General features: G+C 41.6%; 1 pseudogene; it reads left to right on the plus strand.

Annotated features, from left to right (window-relative positions):
* The first annotated feature begins 1,311 nt into the window (after positions 1-1,311).
* Positions 1,312-2,145, plus strand: LOC147637741 (uncharacterized; annotated as a pseudogene).
* The last annotated feature ends 12,047 nt before the right edge of the window (positions 2,146-14,192 follow it).

Genomic DNA, 14,192 nt, shown 5'->3' on the forward strand with positions numbered 1-14,192 from the left:
TGATACATTCGAAACTGCAAGAATAAGGTTAGTTCAGGAGGATATTATTGCACGGAAGACAGTTTGAAGGGAATTAGAACCTTCATCTCCAATTTCAAAAGACAAATACAAGCCTTCTCTCACCATAACCAGTCCTGTTCTTTCACTCTGCATCATATACTTACTCATTCCTAGAACACTCCAATGGAGAACAACCATGTACACACTCATTCTATTGAAGAGTCCAATCATGAAAGCATTAAGAGAAAGTACCATCTGATCTAGATAGTGTGTATGCGTCCATTCAAAAACGCAAAGGTGGACAACTATTGCTCTCATCAGATGTTAAAGATCATATGAGGTTGTCAGGGAAGCAACACATAGACCTTTGGTGTGATGGCTCCATCTATCCTATTGACCCCTGTACTACTTCACATCCTCCCTTTTCAAATCCCACAACTCTCTTAAGTTTTGTAGATGATGGCACCACAGGCTTACTAGGATATTGCAAGTCAATTTCTTACATATAAGAAAGAGAAAGGCATTATTCACAACACTTACCAAATGAGCTTCTTGGCTTATCTGGTGAATGCAAGACACAGAAAGTTAGATTGGAAGAACAAGAATGTCAAATCAATAAACTAAGAGGTGACCTCCACAAATATAGAGAAAAAGACACAATCATTGGACGGCGCATATGGAAAAGAAAGCTCAAAAACATCGAGAACTTGAGGCTTCGTTCTAGAGGCCTGGAGAAGAGAATCCAAGCCATAAGGTAAGATTGTACTGAATGCATTCCCATTCACATGTTTTTTGTGTTAGCAATTAATATTGTTTTATTTGCTGGGCTTCTTTAGGATTTACATGTTCTCTATGTTAGTAATGAGTAGTGCTATATTTGTAGGGTTGTCATACATCCTGACAAAGAGAATATTAATCCCAATCTCAATCCAGCAAAGCAACTAAAACCATTCTTGACATTAAGAATGGCAAGAGATATGATAAAAGAGAATAAGTTCAAGGTGGTTCAACAAGATACAGTGGATGAATTTGTAACCAACAATACAGTTTCAGCCTGCAGATATTCAATACGCCATGGATTCAAGTGGAGTCAGTCGTAAGGGTTATAGTGCCATCGAAAAGTCAGTGTCATCCCTCCTTGAGGCCAAAGGCATTAAAGCAAAGCTACTTCCAACACCTACAAAAGTTTGGAGACATAGGGAGGAATTAAACAGAGAATAGCTTCACTATGTTGGTCACTCATACCACATTGTAGGAGAGTTTAAGGGAGAAGGTGGCAGCATATTCTACAATGAACACAACAATATATTCATGGACTTGGAGCTCTTGCAAAAGAGAATGGTGGAGTTCTATGATATTACATTTGAGGAGGTAGGAGGTGTACTTCAATTTTTCATCAAGCTTGATGAGTGCGAGATTATCAAGGAGAAAAAGACGGAAAGGGTCACAATAACACTTATGAGTAGGGCTCTTTGTAATTGTAGTAGGGATGATCCAAAGTATTTTAGTGTGCAATCCGAGATGAACGTCTGGTGGCTAGGTTCATTTGAGGTCAAGAAAGAGGACCATGAATCCTTGTTTTAGGTATTTCATCTGACACATATCCCCAATCTCATCAAAGAATAGATGAATGCAAACAGGATGCTCCATGTAGAGAAAAGGGGGGAATTTCAAGTCCAATGGCATCTTGCGGGTGATTTGAAGACTCCCAAGGGTTTATTTAATTGCAGCAAAGGGGCCAATGCAAAGTCTCCATGCCTTTACTGCATGGACTCTGCAAGGGTGATGGACTCTAAGTGGTGAAGACGACCACCCAACAGACAAATTTTGGATGAGAACTTTAAACCAGTGTTTGAGATTCCTCTTTCCAATGTGCATATATGCACGCTTCATGCTTTGTGTCATATTATAGAGAAACTGGTATATCTCCACATTGGTTTTGCTTGGAAGATCAAGAATGTAGCAGAGAGGAAAGAAGCCATTAGTGCATTGGAGAAGGTGCTATCAGAAATTTGACTACATGGAGGTAATGTCTAGATTCTAAAGGACACTAAAAAGTCATCAAATGAAAAGGAAATTCCAATGAAGCCCTCCATTGGAGGGGTTAAGGCAAGAAGATTTCCTTCCAAGCCAATGAATAATTAGCAACACAAACTTACAAAGTTAGGAAAGCAATATACAACAACCTACACTAGTCAAATCGAATACCAACATTGGAAAAAGCTTAATAATGCAATGAAAGACCATGAAGGTGCTTCAAGAATGTCAAAGTAGATGTCTGGCATTCAATTGATACTATGTTCCAAATGTGTGAGAAAGTCAACTACTCCCAACAAGACAAAAAGAGCTTTCAAGACAACTTACAAGCATTCAGAGTTGCTTGGACTGACACCAACATTAGACACTACATGGTAGGTTTCTAGCTTACTCTTGTTATAGCTGTCGATACTAACTTGCATTGTATGTTTTCTTATACAGCATATTCTCTACAACCACATGCCTTACTTTATCAACAAGTACGGAGATCCTAGCATTTGGAACACACAAGGACTCGAGAAATCACACTATATGGCCTGAAATGCATATTTCAGGCACACACAACATGGTGGTGGAAAAAGTAAGGCAAATAGCCTACAAGAAGTGTTCCAATGGTTCTATAGAAGGATACTCAACAACTACATAAAAAAGAAACCTTGAGCTCATCCAAACTGATGCAGACACTCAGACATATGGAAAGGAAGAGATTGAAGCATTCCGAAGCATTTAAAAACTCAGATGCCATAGAAGCACAAAACAAATGGAGAGAACAAAAGATTTTTATTAATCATCGTTGGACATATAGATGTAACACATAAGTCTTTTACAATGTATCTTTCCATTCTAATGACTTTGACAATTCTAGTGAATCTAGCTTTCATTTATACCTTAGCAAACGATGTGCCATACTCTTCTAGTTCCTTTAGGTTCTCTATGCCTAGAGACAATGCTACTATAGCATATGTATGAAAGTAACCCCTTTGGTTGTCGGCATAACCAAGGTAGCATCCAAACATTTCTAAGGCAGTAGACTTCTCTATCAAATTAATCTTCTCATAACTCTTAGGAATAATCATTGCACCTAGGAACATGGATAATGTCTTTGATACAAAATTTGTAACTTTCCCTTCTTGGCTCATGGCATTGTGATAGACTATAATCTTTGCCTTAAACAACCTTCTTATAGGCTGCATCTTGGCCACAATACTCCCTTTTATGCCGCTGCAAGAATTTGTCTTTCACTTCAAATGTACTATAAGATTCCTCCCTCTAGCTTTCGAGGTATAAAGGTGTAAGAACCTCCCCTTCTATTCTTGTAATTATTCCCCTCTCTGAAATAGAAGAAAGATCTTGTTTTACCCTGTTTTGGCCTAGAAAGAGAAAATATCTAGAGAGAATAAAAAATTGAGATATCTTTTGGATATAAAAATCCTCCTATAGTGTCTAAATTGGATTCCCCTAAAAAAGAAGTTCAAAATGAACTTTCCAATGTGCATTAGAAATTAGTATAATGGACCTTAGCCTAAGGGTCTACATTTTCAGAAATTTTGAGATTATGGTCCAATTAAGGTTTCAATGGGCCAATTGGATTAATCCAAGTGTTGGGATGAGATAAATCCAAAAGAATAAAAGAAAATACCCAAAAATGAGTAAATGCTCACATAAGATGAAGAGTTGACTGAGTACAAGGTTTATTAGTTAAAAATTATGAGATATTACTAAAAAAGTGAGATATTTTGGAATAATGATGCATTTTGACACCTTGGTAAGGAAAGGGGGACTCTTGAGGTAGGCGCCTCTTTCACATGTGTGGAAGGGTTTTTAATTCCAAAAAATTGTGATATTTTTATCTCTCCTCTCTCCTGGATCAAAAATCAAAAAGGGAGCCAAACATTAGGAATTTTTTGGACCCAAAAAGAGCCTCCTAAGGATTCCTAATTTTAAGGGATTAGAGCTTAAAAAGCTAGGCTCAAGGGAGACAAAGGCTATGATGACCCCTATTTTTTGCCTTGCTACATCAGCCATACCCCCCTAGTTTCACTTTTTAAAGGGAATATTCTCATACTCTCTCTCTTACTTTTTGACTTTTCTCATACTTTCTTACTTTTTGAAATTTTTCTCTTCAGTCTCTCTACAAATTGAATCTTTCTTGTTAGTTTGAAATCTCCTTTCTCACTAACTCCAACCATATCTCCCTTCCACATGAGCAAAACATTCTCATATTTAGGTGGATCCCAAAAAATAAAAAAAATATTTTTTATTTTTTTACATTTTGAGGTGGAAAAAACACGACCCAACCAATATGTATGATGAAAATAAAATTTTCCCTCCAAAAATCTTGTAATTCAAGGGTCACGTCAAAAGCCTATCAGGAGCCTAACTAACTATCAGGTCCCCACAACCCCATAAACATAACTAACTATCAGGAACCACTACATCCATGAGATCCCGAATTGTGGGGACCCCAAAAATTATTATTTTTTAATTTTTCTCATAAATGTAATTTATTGATGAAAAACTCCATGTCAGTATATTTGTATATCAAAAATATCATTTTCTACTTAGAAAAATGGATTTGTGTTAAACCTGCAACAACAGTAAAGTTTTAACAGTCTCTCTCACTCACTCCCTCTCTCTCTCTCTCTCTCTCTCTCTGAGGATCTCTCTGCTTTAGCTTCTTCCTCTACTCACTCACTCCCTCTCTCTCTCTCTCTCTCTCTCTCTAAGGATCTCTCTGCTTTAGCTTCTTCCTCTACTTAGCTATGGAGTCTTTGCAAGCTATGTGTGTAGCTCCTTGTGAAGCTAGAAAATGGAAGGTTGATTTACACATTCGTATTGAAGAGTATGGCAGCTCTAAAAAAACCCATCCTACTGATGCACAATCTGTCCAAGCTCGTAGGATAGTTAAGGAGACAAATGTAGATCTTTGGGTTGATGGGCATCTCTATCCAATTGACCCTCCATTAAGAGCAAACCCTCCTTTCTGCAATTTATCATCTTTTATGCAATTTGTTGGTGAAGGAGAGCTTGGCTTGTTAGGATACTGTAGAAGATTGACTACAAGTGGAGCTTGGCAAACCCATATTCTCTAATCTCAATTGCAAGCATCACAATTCAGCCTTTTACAATGTCAAGAAGGACTTAAAACATCATTAGTGAATAAGCAGGCCTCTGGTATGTCATATGAGGTTGCTCAAAAGGGCTCCATGATTGGATCAAAGGCAAGAAGATTTTTGGAGAAGCCAGCAAACATAGAGAATTCAAAGAAGACTTGGGGACTTTGGAGAGACCTGTGTGCAATCACCACAAATGTAGATTGTCCAATGCCAGGTCTTGTAAATATGCGCAAACAGCTTTGGATAAATTTCAATAACATGATTTCCATTATGAATCAAAGTAGCACAACTACCCAAGAACGAGCATCATTCCAACAACATATCATAGAATTCACCAAAAGTGTGCTAGGTGCTTGGGGAGAGAGTAAAGTAACACACTATATGGTAAGTTGTACAATAAAAAAATAAACTGGTGTTTTAACCTTGACTTTTTCTAATTAAATTCTATTGTCATTTGCACAGCACATAGTTTATGCGCATGGTGCATATTTCATGAACAAGTATGGATTGCTCGACATGTGGAGTACCCAAGGGATGGAGAAATCACATTATAAAGCAAGAGGGGTTTATTTCAAAAATACAAGACATGGAGGTGGAGCTTCTCCACGAGGAACACGTACAAACTATCTACAAGAGATGTTCAATTGGTTTTATCGCACAACACTTGGAAGGGTATTGGTTAGGGAGCGGGCCCAACAATCTAAGCTTACGCAAGGCTGCAAAAAGTCATGCTCAGCTTGAATGGTTGCAGACCAATGCTCCCCATAGGCATGGTGCTTGGCGTGCAGCACGAATGAGGAGACAAGGGAGGCGTTGGGTTATGCACGCACCAGCATAAATCTAGATGTAATAAGGCTAGGTGTATAAGTTTAGTTAGGTTTTTTTTCCCTTAAAAAAAACTATTAATAGTTCCTTCTCTCACTTCATTTTCATTTAACTTTTTCAGAGAGCTTGAGCTCAAGATCTACGTAGACACCCACATAGGGACACTAGCACATCACCACCTTAGCATAGTCGTACATGGATATGGCACGCACCAAGAACACCGCACATTTTACCATGCCTTCAAAACACAGTGCAAGGCACCCAACAACCACATATTGGCAACACCATAGAAGATAGTGACCCTTGGATTCTAGGACACGCCCAATGGGATCACCAGAGTCCAACCCTCCTCCCACAGCAACACCAACACACACACATGCAGGCCCTTACAGTGGGAGCAAGCGTGTGAAGAAGACCCCACAATGCAGCCACCCTCAAGACAGAGAGGCTAATGATGAGCAGTTCGACTGGGTTGGTGAAAACATTCATACATTGCGCAGCACCATAGGTGGCAAGACCCTACTACAAGGACAGGGTCCCCTACCTACCCGAGAGGAACTTGATACACAGGTACTATAGAAACAGGAGGAGGAGGATTCAGACTATGAAAGAGACCAACAGGAGGAGGAGGATTCAGACTATGAAAGAGACCAACAGGAGGTTCCTGCAAGTGCGCGCAAGCGTAGAAAGGTCAAGCTCTTCAAGCCAAGGAAGTCCTGAAAAGATGCAGGGGGGAAGAGAGCTTGAGCTCTTGCAAGCACACACACACACTCACAAACCCTAATAGAGAACACACAAGGTGAGAGGCTGAAAATCTTCTTCTTCTCTACTCAACACTCAACACACCATATACAAGATAAGAGTACACACAATATGAAAGGTACTCAACCAAATACATACACGGGTTCTCTATAGTGTGAACCCGACTAAATGAGCTGGCGCTATAACTATGCCAGTCTCTAGAGTGGCTGTCACACAGCCTGTCATCCCACTGGCCGCATATCACCCAAGATCTCACCAACCATGCCAGTGGTGTAAGTGTGGGGCCTATCCCCCAGGCGGGTCATCAGTGTCCACCGCCTCACTAGAGCTTGATATCTCAACACTCCCCCTCGAGCTCAACTCCATCTCATGTACACCAAGCGAAGCCCTGAATCTGCGGAGCTTCTCTGTACCCAATGCTTTGGTGAAGATGTCAGCTACCTGATCCTCTGTGCTGACATAAACAAGGTCAAGGTCTCCTGCCAAGACCTTCTCTCTGACGAAGTGGTAGTGGACCTCTATGTGCTTCGTACGAGCATGAAAGACTGGGTTCCTGGCCAACTGTATACTGCTAAGGTTGTCATAGAAAATGACAACTTGTCTATCCACTGATAGACCCAAATCTGCAAGTAGCTTCCTCAACCAAGCTACCTCACATGCTGCCATAGCAGCTCCTCTGTACTCGGCCTCTGTACTCGATAGAGCAACCGTAGGCTGCTTCTTGCTGCTCCAAGTCACAGCAGCACTCCCCAAAGAAAACATGAATCCACTGGTAGATCTTCTGTCTGAGATACTACCAGCCCAATCAGCATCTGTGTACCCATGTACACATATCTCTGTCCCAGTCTCATAGAATAGTCCACAATGCAAAGTAGACTTCACATACCTCAGTATGCGTCTCACTGCATCCAAATGCGGTTTCCGTGGAACCTGCATAAACTGACTCACCAACCCAACAGCATAGCTCAAATCTGGTCTGGTGATCGTCATGTAGATCAAACTTCCTACTATGCGTCTGTACATAGTAGGATCCTCCAAGATCTCTCCTGAATCTGCACTCAACTTGCCATTCTGATCCAATGGCACAGAAATAGGCTTACAGCCTGTCATACCATACTTGGACAACATGTCCAAGCCATACTGTCTCTGCAGTAATCCAATACCATGTGGTGACCTAATCACCTCAATGCCCAAGAAATATCTGAGCTCCCCCAGATCCTTCATCTCGAACTTCTGTCTAAGCAAGATCTTTACATCAAAGATCTCTGCATCATGGTCCCCCGTAATGATCAAGTCATCTACATAGATGACAACAAGCACAACTCCTCTATCACCATGTCTCACATATAATGAGAAATCTGCATTGGCTACATGAAAGCCAATAGTGACAAGATATTCAGAAATCTTGTCAGACCATGCTCTTGGTGCTTGCTTTAAGCCATACAAGGCTTTCTTCAACCTGCAAACATGCTCGGGGTGACCCACATCCTCATAACCAGGTGGCTGCAACATATACACCTCTTCTTGCAAATCCCCATGCAAGAATGCATTCTTTACATCCATCTGATGTAAAGACCATTTCTTTGACGCAGCCACTGCTATCACAACTCTCACCGTTGCCATCTTGGCAACTGGGCTGAAAGTTTCCTCATAATCAATCCCATATGTCTGCGCATATCCTTTGGCTACCAATCTAGCCTTGTACCTGTTTATGCTTCCATCACTGTTATGTTTAACTTTGTACACCCACTTGCATCCAATGGCTTTCTTGCCTTCAGGCAATTGCACTAAATCCCAAGTTTCATTTCCATATAGTGCATCCATCTCCTCATCCATAGCTTTCTCCCAACACACATTTCCAACAGCCTCATCAATGCATGTGGGCTCTACAACCTGCACAACCTTTGCCATGTATGCATAGTGATGTGCCACATAACCATCATATGTAAATCTCTGCACAGGGTTCTTCACTCTCCCTGATCTTCGCAGCTTTTCATTCATGGCTTCCATAGCCTTCTTTACACCAGGTGTTCTCATAGCTGGGATCCCAAGCTCCTCATCAAGGCTCATATCTGAGCCACTAGACTCTCCATCTACATGAGAATGCCCTGCAGAAATGTCAGGCATACCAAGGGGCTCAACCACTTTCTCTTTTCCTTTACGTGATGTACTAATCACATTTGCAGGGCTGGTATTATGACGCAGCCTGCCACTCCATGGTCTATCAATAGACCCACTAGACGAGGACTCTCCTGGTCCACTCAAAGACTGTGATTGCTGACCTGCATTTTGTGCAACCACACTTCCACTCATATCAGCCCCAACAGCTTCTTTTTCAGCAGCATACCAGCTGCTCATCTCATCAAAGACAACATCCCTGCTTACCCTCAACTCACGTGTGGCAGGGTTATAACACCTGTATCCCTTTTGCTCAAGGGAATATCCAATAAACACACATTTTTCAGCTTTCGGATCCAGCTTAGTTCTCAGCTCATCTGGCACATGCACATATGCAATGCATCCAAAAACTTTTAGATGAGATAAATCTGGTTTTCTGCCAGTAAACCTCTCCTCTGGAGTTACATCATGTATGGCTACAGTTGGAGTCCTGTTCATGATGTATACTGCTGTAGAAACAGCCTCAGCCCAATAGCAATGCGGCATATTCTTCTCTTCCATCAATGCTTGCGCAATCTCAGCAATGTGCCTGTTTTTCCGCTCAGCAACTCCATTTTGCTGCGGAGTGTATCTGCATGTATACTGTCTCCGAATTCCATTCTTCTTCAGAAATTCAGAGAACTCATTGGAGAAGTATTCTCCCCCTCCATCTGACCTTAGGCACTTGACATATTTTCCTGTTTGCTTTTCAACCAAAACTCTGAAATTCTGAAAGTGAGTGAAAACCTCACTCTTCTCCTTCATGAAATATACCCACACTTTCCTTGTGTGGTCATCAATGAAAGTGACATAGTACCTGCAGCCTCCCATAGACACGGTCTTCTTAGGACCCCATACATCGGAATGCACAACATCTAGTGCATTTCTGCTCACATATCTGTTACGTGGAAACACATGCTTTGTTTGCTTCCCAAATTGGCATGCTTCACATATTTTCTGCATACCTTCCACTTTAAATTTTGGCAGCCCTGTCACAATTCCTCTTGTCTGCATAGACTTCAATCTCTGAACATTTACATGTCCAATTCTTTTATGCCATATGTCTGTGTCTGCAACAACTCCTGAACCATTTGCAAACATCGCAGCACTCATTTCAGGCATGTCTACATCCAACGTAAACATTTTGCCCACTCTGTTGCCTTTTGCAACCAACCTGCACTTGTCTTTGAAATCTTCAACATAACACCCATCAGGGTTAAACCGAACCTGCAACCCCTGCTCAATCATCTGGCCAACTGAAACCAGATTCTTTGTTATGTTCGGTACATGAAGTACATCTGCAAGGTACTTCACTTTGCCATCCTGCATAGATAATGGCACATCTCCAACGTGGGCAATTGGATGAGCAATGTCATCCCCTGTTTCCACAAAACCTGGTCTTTCCGGGTTTTTCATCTCCTTGAACCACTCCCCATGACTCGTCATGTGGTTCGAAGCGCCTGAATCCACATACCATACATTATCTTTTTGTGCTGCATCAACATTTTCAGACATGGCATTCACAACATGCTGCATAACAAACAACCTTTCATTATCCTCATTATTTCTGCTTGAGGATGCATAGTTGTTTTGCTGCACTTTCCCATTTTGCATGTCAGCCTGCTTCTTATAACATTCTGACTGCACATGTCCAGGCTTACCACAATAATAGCATTCACGTGCATCATTATATTGCCTTTGCCAATTTCCACGGCCTCTTTGACTCCCCCTGCCTCTGAATTTGCCTCTTCCACCTGTGTGTTGTTGTTGTTGTTGATTCTGGGACTGTTGTTGTTGCTGCTCTGCTGCTGGCCATAATTCTGATTACCTGTTTGGCCACCTCCTTGACCGCGTCCACGGCCTCCTCTACCTCGTCCTCTTCCTGAACTCGTGTAGAAGGCCTGTTGCTCTGAACTATTTTTGCTTTGTGAAGTCTGTTGGTCTTCACCCAAGCTCTTCTCTTCGATAATCAGCATAGACACCAAATCTGTAAAGTTGGGAATGTTTTCCCGAGTCTGAATAGACGTCTTGAACGCCTTGTATTGTGGCCCGAGACCACGTAGACAAACTTCCACCTTGTCATCATCATCTACTGACACACCAATAGATGCAAGGGATTCCACAATACCCTTTATCTTCAATGCATAGTCATTCACAGACATGCTTTTTTTCTCCACAGTATGAAGTTCATTCTTCAACTGTATCTTAAGTGCCTTGGTATTTGTTTCATAGAGCTTTACCAAGGTGTCCCACGCCTCCTTGGGGGACTTGGCATCCTGAATGTGCCCAATCATGGTGTCCTGTATACTAATGGAAAGCCAATACATAACCTTCCTGGCTCCTTGGTTCCAGTCTTTAAACTCTTTCACATCTGCAGCAGTCAGATTTATATACGGTATCTCCGGTGCCTCTTCATGCTCACCTTCTATGTAGTCCCAATACCCTTTTCCCATCAGGAAATTCGTCAACCTGAACCTCCAAGCATGGAAGTTATTCTTATCCAGCTTCTCAGCCACAATCTGTGTTATGCCATCATTAGACATCTTGCCAAACACACAATTTTACCAGAAACTGCACTCTGGTTTTTTTGCACAACCTGCAGTATTTTCTGCACAGCGGTACTGTAGTACTCAAATGTCACAACCAGTGACTTCAATGTGCATACATACACCCAATGGCAACTGTAGACCTCTTTGCAGCACCCACAGTGTCTGCACAGTCAATCTGTCTTCCTGCAGTTCGTAAAACAGAGTTCTGCAGAGAATCGATGACTTACCCGCAGTACTCGAAATCGCTTGCTTTCTGAAAAACGGAGGTCCAGACGCGCCCGAAACGCGTTTTCGGCCCGAAAAATTCAGTCCGAAGTTCGAAGGACTGTATAGTTGCCCTATAGCTTTACTCCCGCGAAGAAAGCTCCTCAATCAGAGATCGTTTGCCGGTGCCTCCTGTAGAGCTCCCGACAAGGGTGTAGTCACCAACACAATAGGGAAGAGTAGTTGCAGCTCTTACCCTCGTACCGCTTCCTGTGGTTCTCTTGCTTGCAGCTCAACCCTTAGCACGAACCAGGCTCTGATACCATGAAAAGATGCAAGGGGGAAGAGAGCTTGAGCTCTTGCAAGCACACACACACACTCACAAACCCTAATAGAGAACACACAAGGTGAGAGGCTGAAAATCTTCTTCTTCTCTACTCAACACTCAACACACCATATACAAGATAAGAGTACACACAATATGAAAGGTACTCAACCAAATACATACACGGGTTCTCTATAGTGTGAACCCGACTAAATGAGTTGGCGCTATAACTATGCCAGTCTCTAGAGTGGCTGTCACACAGCCTGTCATCCCACTGGCCGCATATCACCCAAGATTTCACCAACCATGCCAGTGGTGTAAGTGTGGGGCCTATCCCCCAGGCGGGTCATCAGTGTCCACCGCCTCACTAGAGCTCGATATCTCAACAAGTCCCAACCTCACCAACGCACTAACACAACACAGAGAGCTCCAAGGAGAAGGATGCGCCAAGGGCATAGGGCTCTACAAGAAATCAAGTTTTATCATAAGAACACTGAGTTGCCGATAAGAAGATTCCCTTTCACTCGCACAGTGAAGGAGATTCTCCAACGATATAGAAAAGAGTTCCGTGTGCAGGGGATTGCCCTTGAAGCATTGCAAGAAGCCTCCGCCGAGGCTTACCTTGTTGGGCTTTTTGAAGACACCAACCTCCTTGCAATACATGCAAAGAGGATTACCATAAGGACATGCAACTAGCTTGGGGTGCATTTGAGGCGAGCGAGACACGATCTAGAGATCTTAGATGTTAACCTTTTTTTTGAAGCAACTCTTTTGTTTCAAACCCCCCTTTGTAACAAGCCTATCTGGATTTCATTTGTAACCTTCTGATAATTAAAATTTTAAGTTTCTCTTACAATGTCTCGGTGTCATCATGTTTGTTTAACATGGAGTGTCTATCATGTGCCAGTTTGTCACCCAAGGCATCAGAAACGCTCCTGGAGGACTGAGGAAGCTGTGCCAGATTAGTGCGAATTCGGCCTTTGCAACTGCGATGTAGGCTCAAAATTCACACTGTTTAGGCACTTCTCCCCTAGCCATTCAGGATTATTTCTGATGCATTTATAATGAAGTTGAGCACACTAATTGTAAGAAACAGTAGTTTATAAGATAAAAACACCTTTAATCATGTGTAAAAATATAGTGTTTATCATCCAAAGGAGGACTGAGGAAGCTATGCCAGAACAGTGCGAATTTAAGCTCTGGAGCGACGATGCAAGCTCAAAATTTGCACTGTTCTGGCACTTCTCTCCTAGCCACTCAAGATCATTTTTGATGCATTTATAATGAAGTTGAGTATACTAATTGTGAGAAACAATAGTTTATAAGATAAAAACAGCTTTAATCATGTGTAAAATTATATTGTTTGTCATCCAATGCATAGAGTTGCTCCTGGAGGACTGAGGAAGCTATGCCAGAACAGTGCGAATTTAGGCTCTGCAGCGACGGTGCAGGCTCAAAATTTGCACTGTTCTGGCACCACTTCCCCAGCCACTCAGGATCATTTTTGATGCATTTATAATGAAGTTGAGTTCCTTAATTATAAAAATAGTAATTTACAAAATAAAAATAACTTTAATCATGTGTAAAAATACATTATTTATCATCCAATGCATCAGAATTGCTCTTGGAGGGCTGGGGAAGCTATGCCAGAACAGTGCGAATTTGGGCTCTACAGTAGCGGTGTAGGCTCAAAATTTGCACTGTTCTGGCACTGCTCCCCCAGCCACGTAGAATCATTTCTGATGCATTTATAATCAAGTTGAGTACATTGATTATGAGAAACAGTAATTTACAAGATAAAAATACCTTTAATCATGTGTAAAAATACATTATTTGTTATCCAATGCATCAGAATTGATCATGAAGGGCTGAGAAAGCTGTGCCAAAACAGTGAAAATTTGGGCTCTACAGAAGCAGTGCAAGCTCAAAATTTGCGTTGTTCTGGCACTACTCCCCCAGGCTCCCAAGGTCATTTCTGATGCATTCACAAAAACATTGATGGTACAAACTAGAAAAAACAATGATATACTTGATGAAAATAAGTTTGTAAAAATTGTATTGTATTCATAATAAGAAGTGATACATCATCTTTACAAAAGCTTTCTTACAATATTGAGCTTCCTTCTCTTGTTATTGGGCAGAGTGTGCTCAAGGAGTGATTGGGCTATTTGTTACTAAGAGGAAGAACAAGCACATTGCAAAAGTTGCTCCTGCATT

Source organism: Cibotium barometz, chromosome 6, assembly GCF_041138505.1.
Source record: "Cibotium barometz isolate CiBa-2024 chromosome 6, ASM4113850v1, whole genome shotgun sequence".
NCBI lineage: Eukaryota > Viridiplantae > Streptophyta > Polypodiopsida > Cyatheales > Cibotiaceae > Cibotium > Cibotium barometz.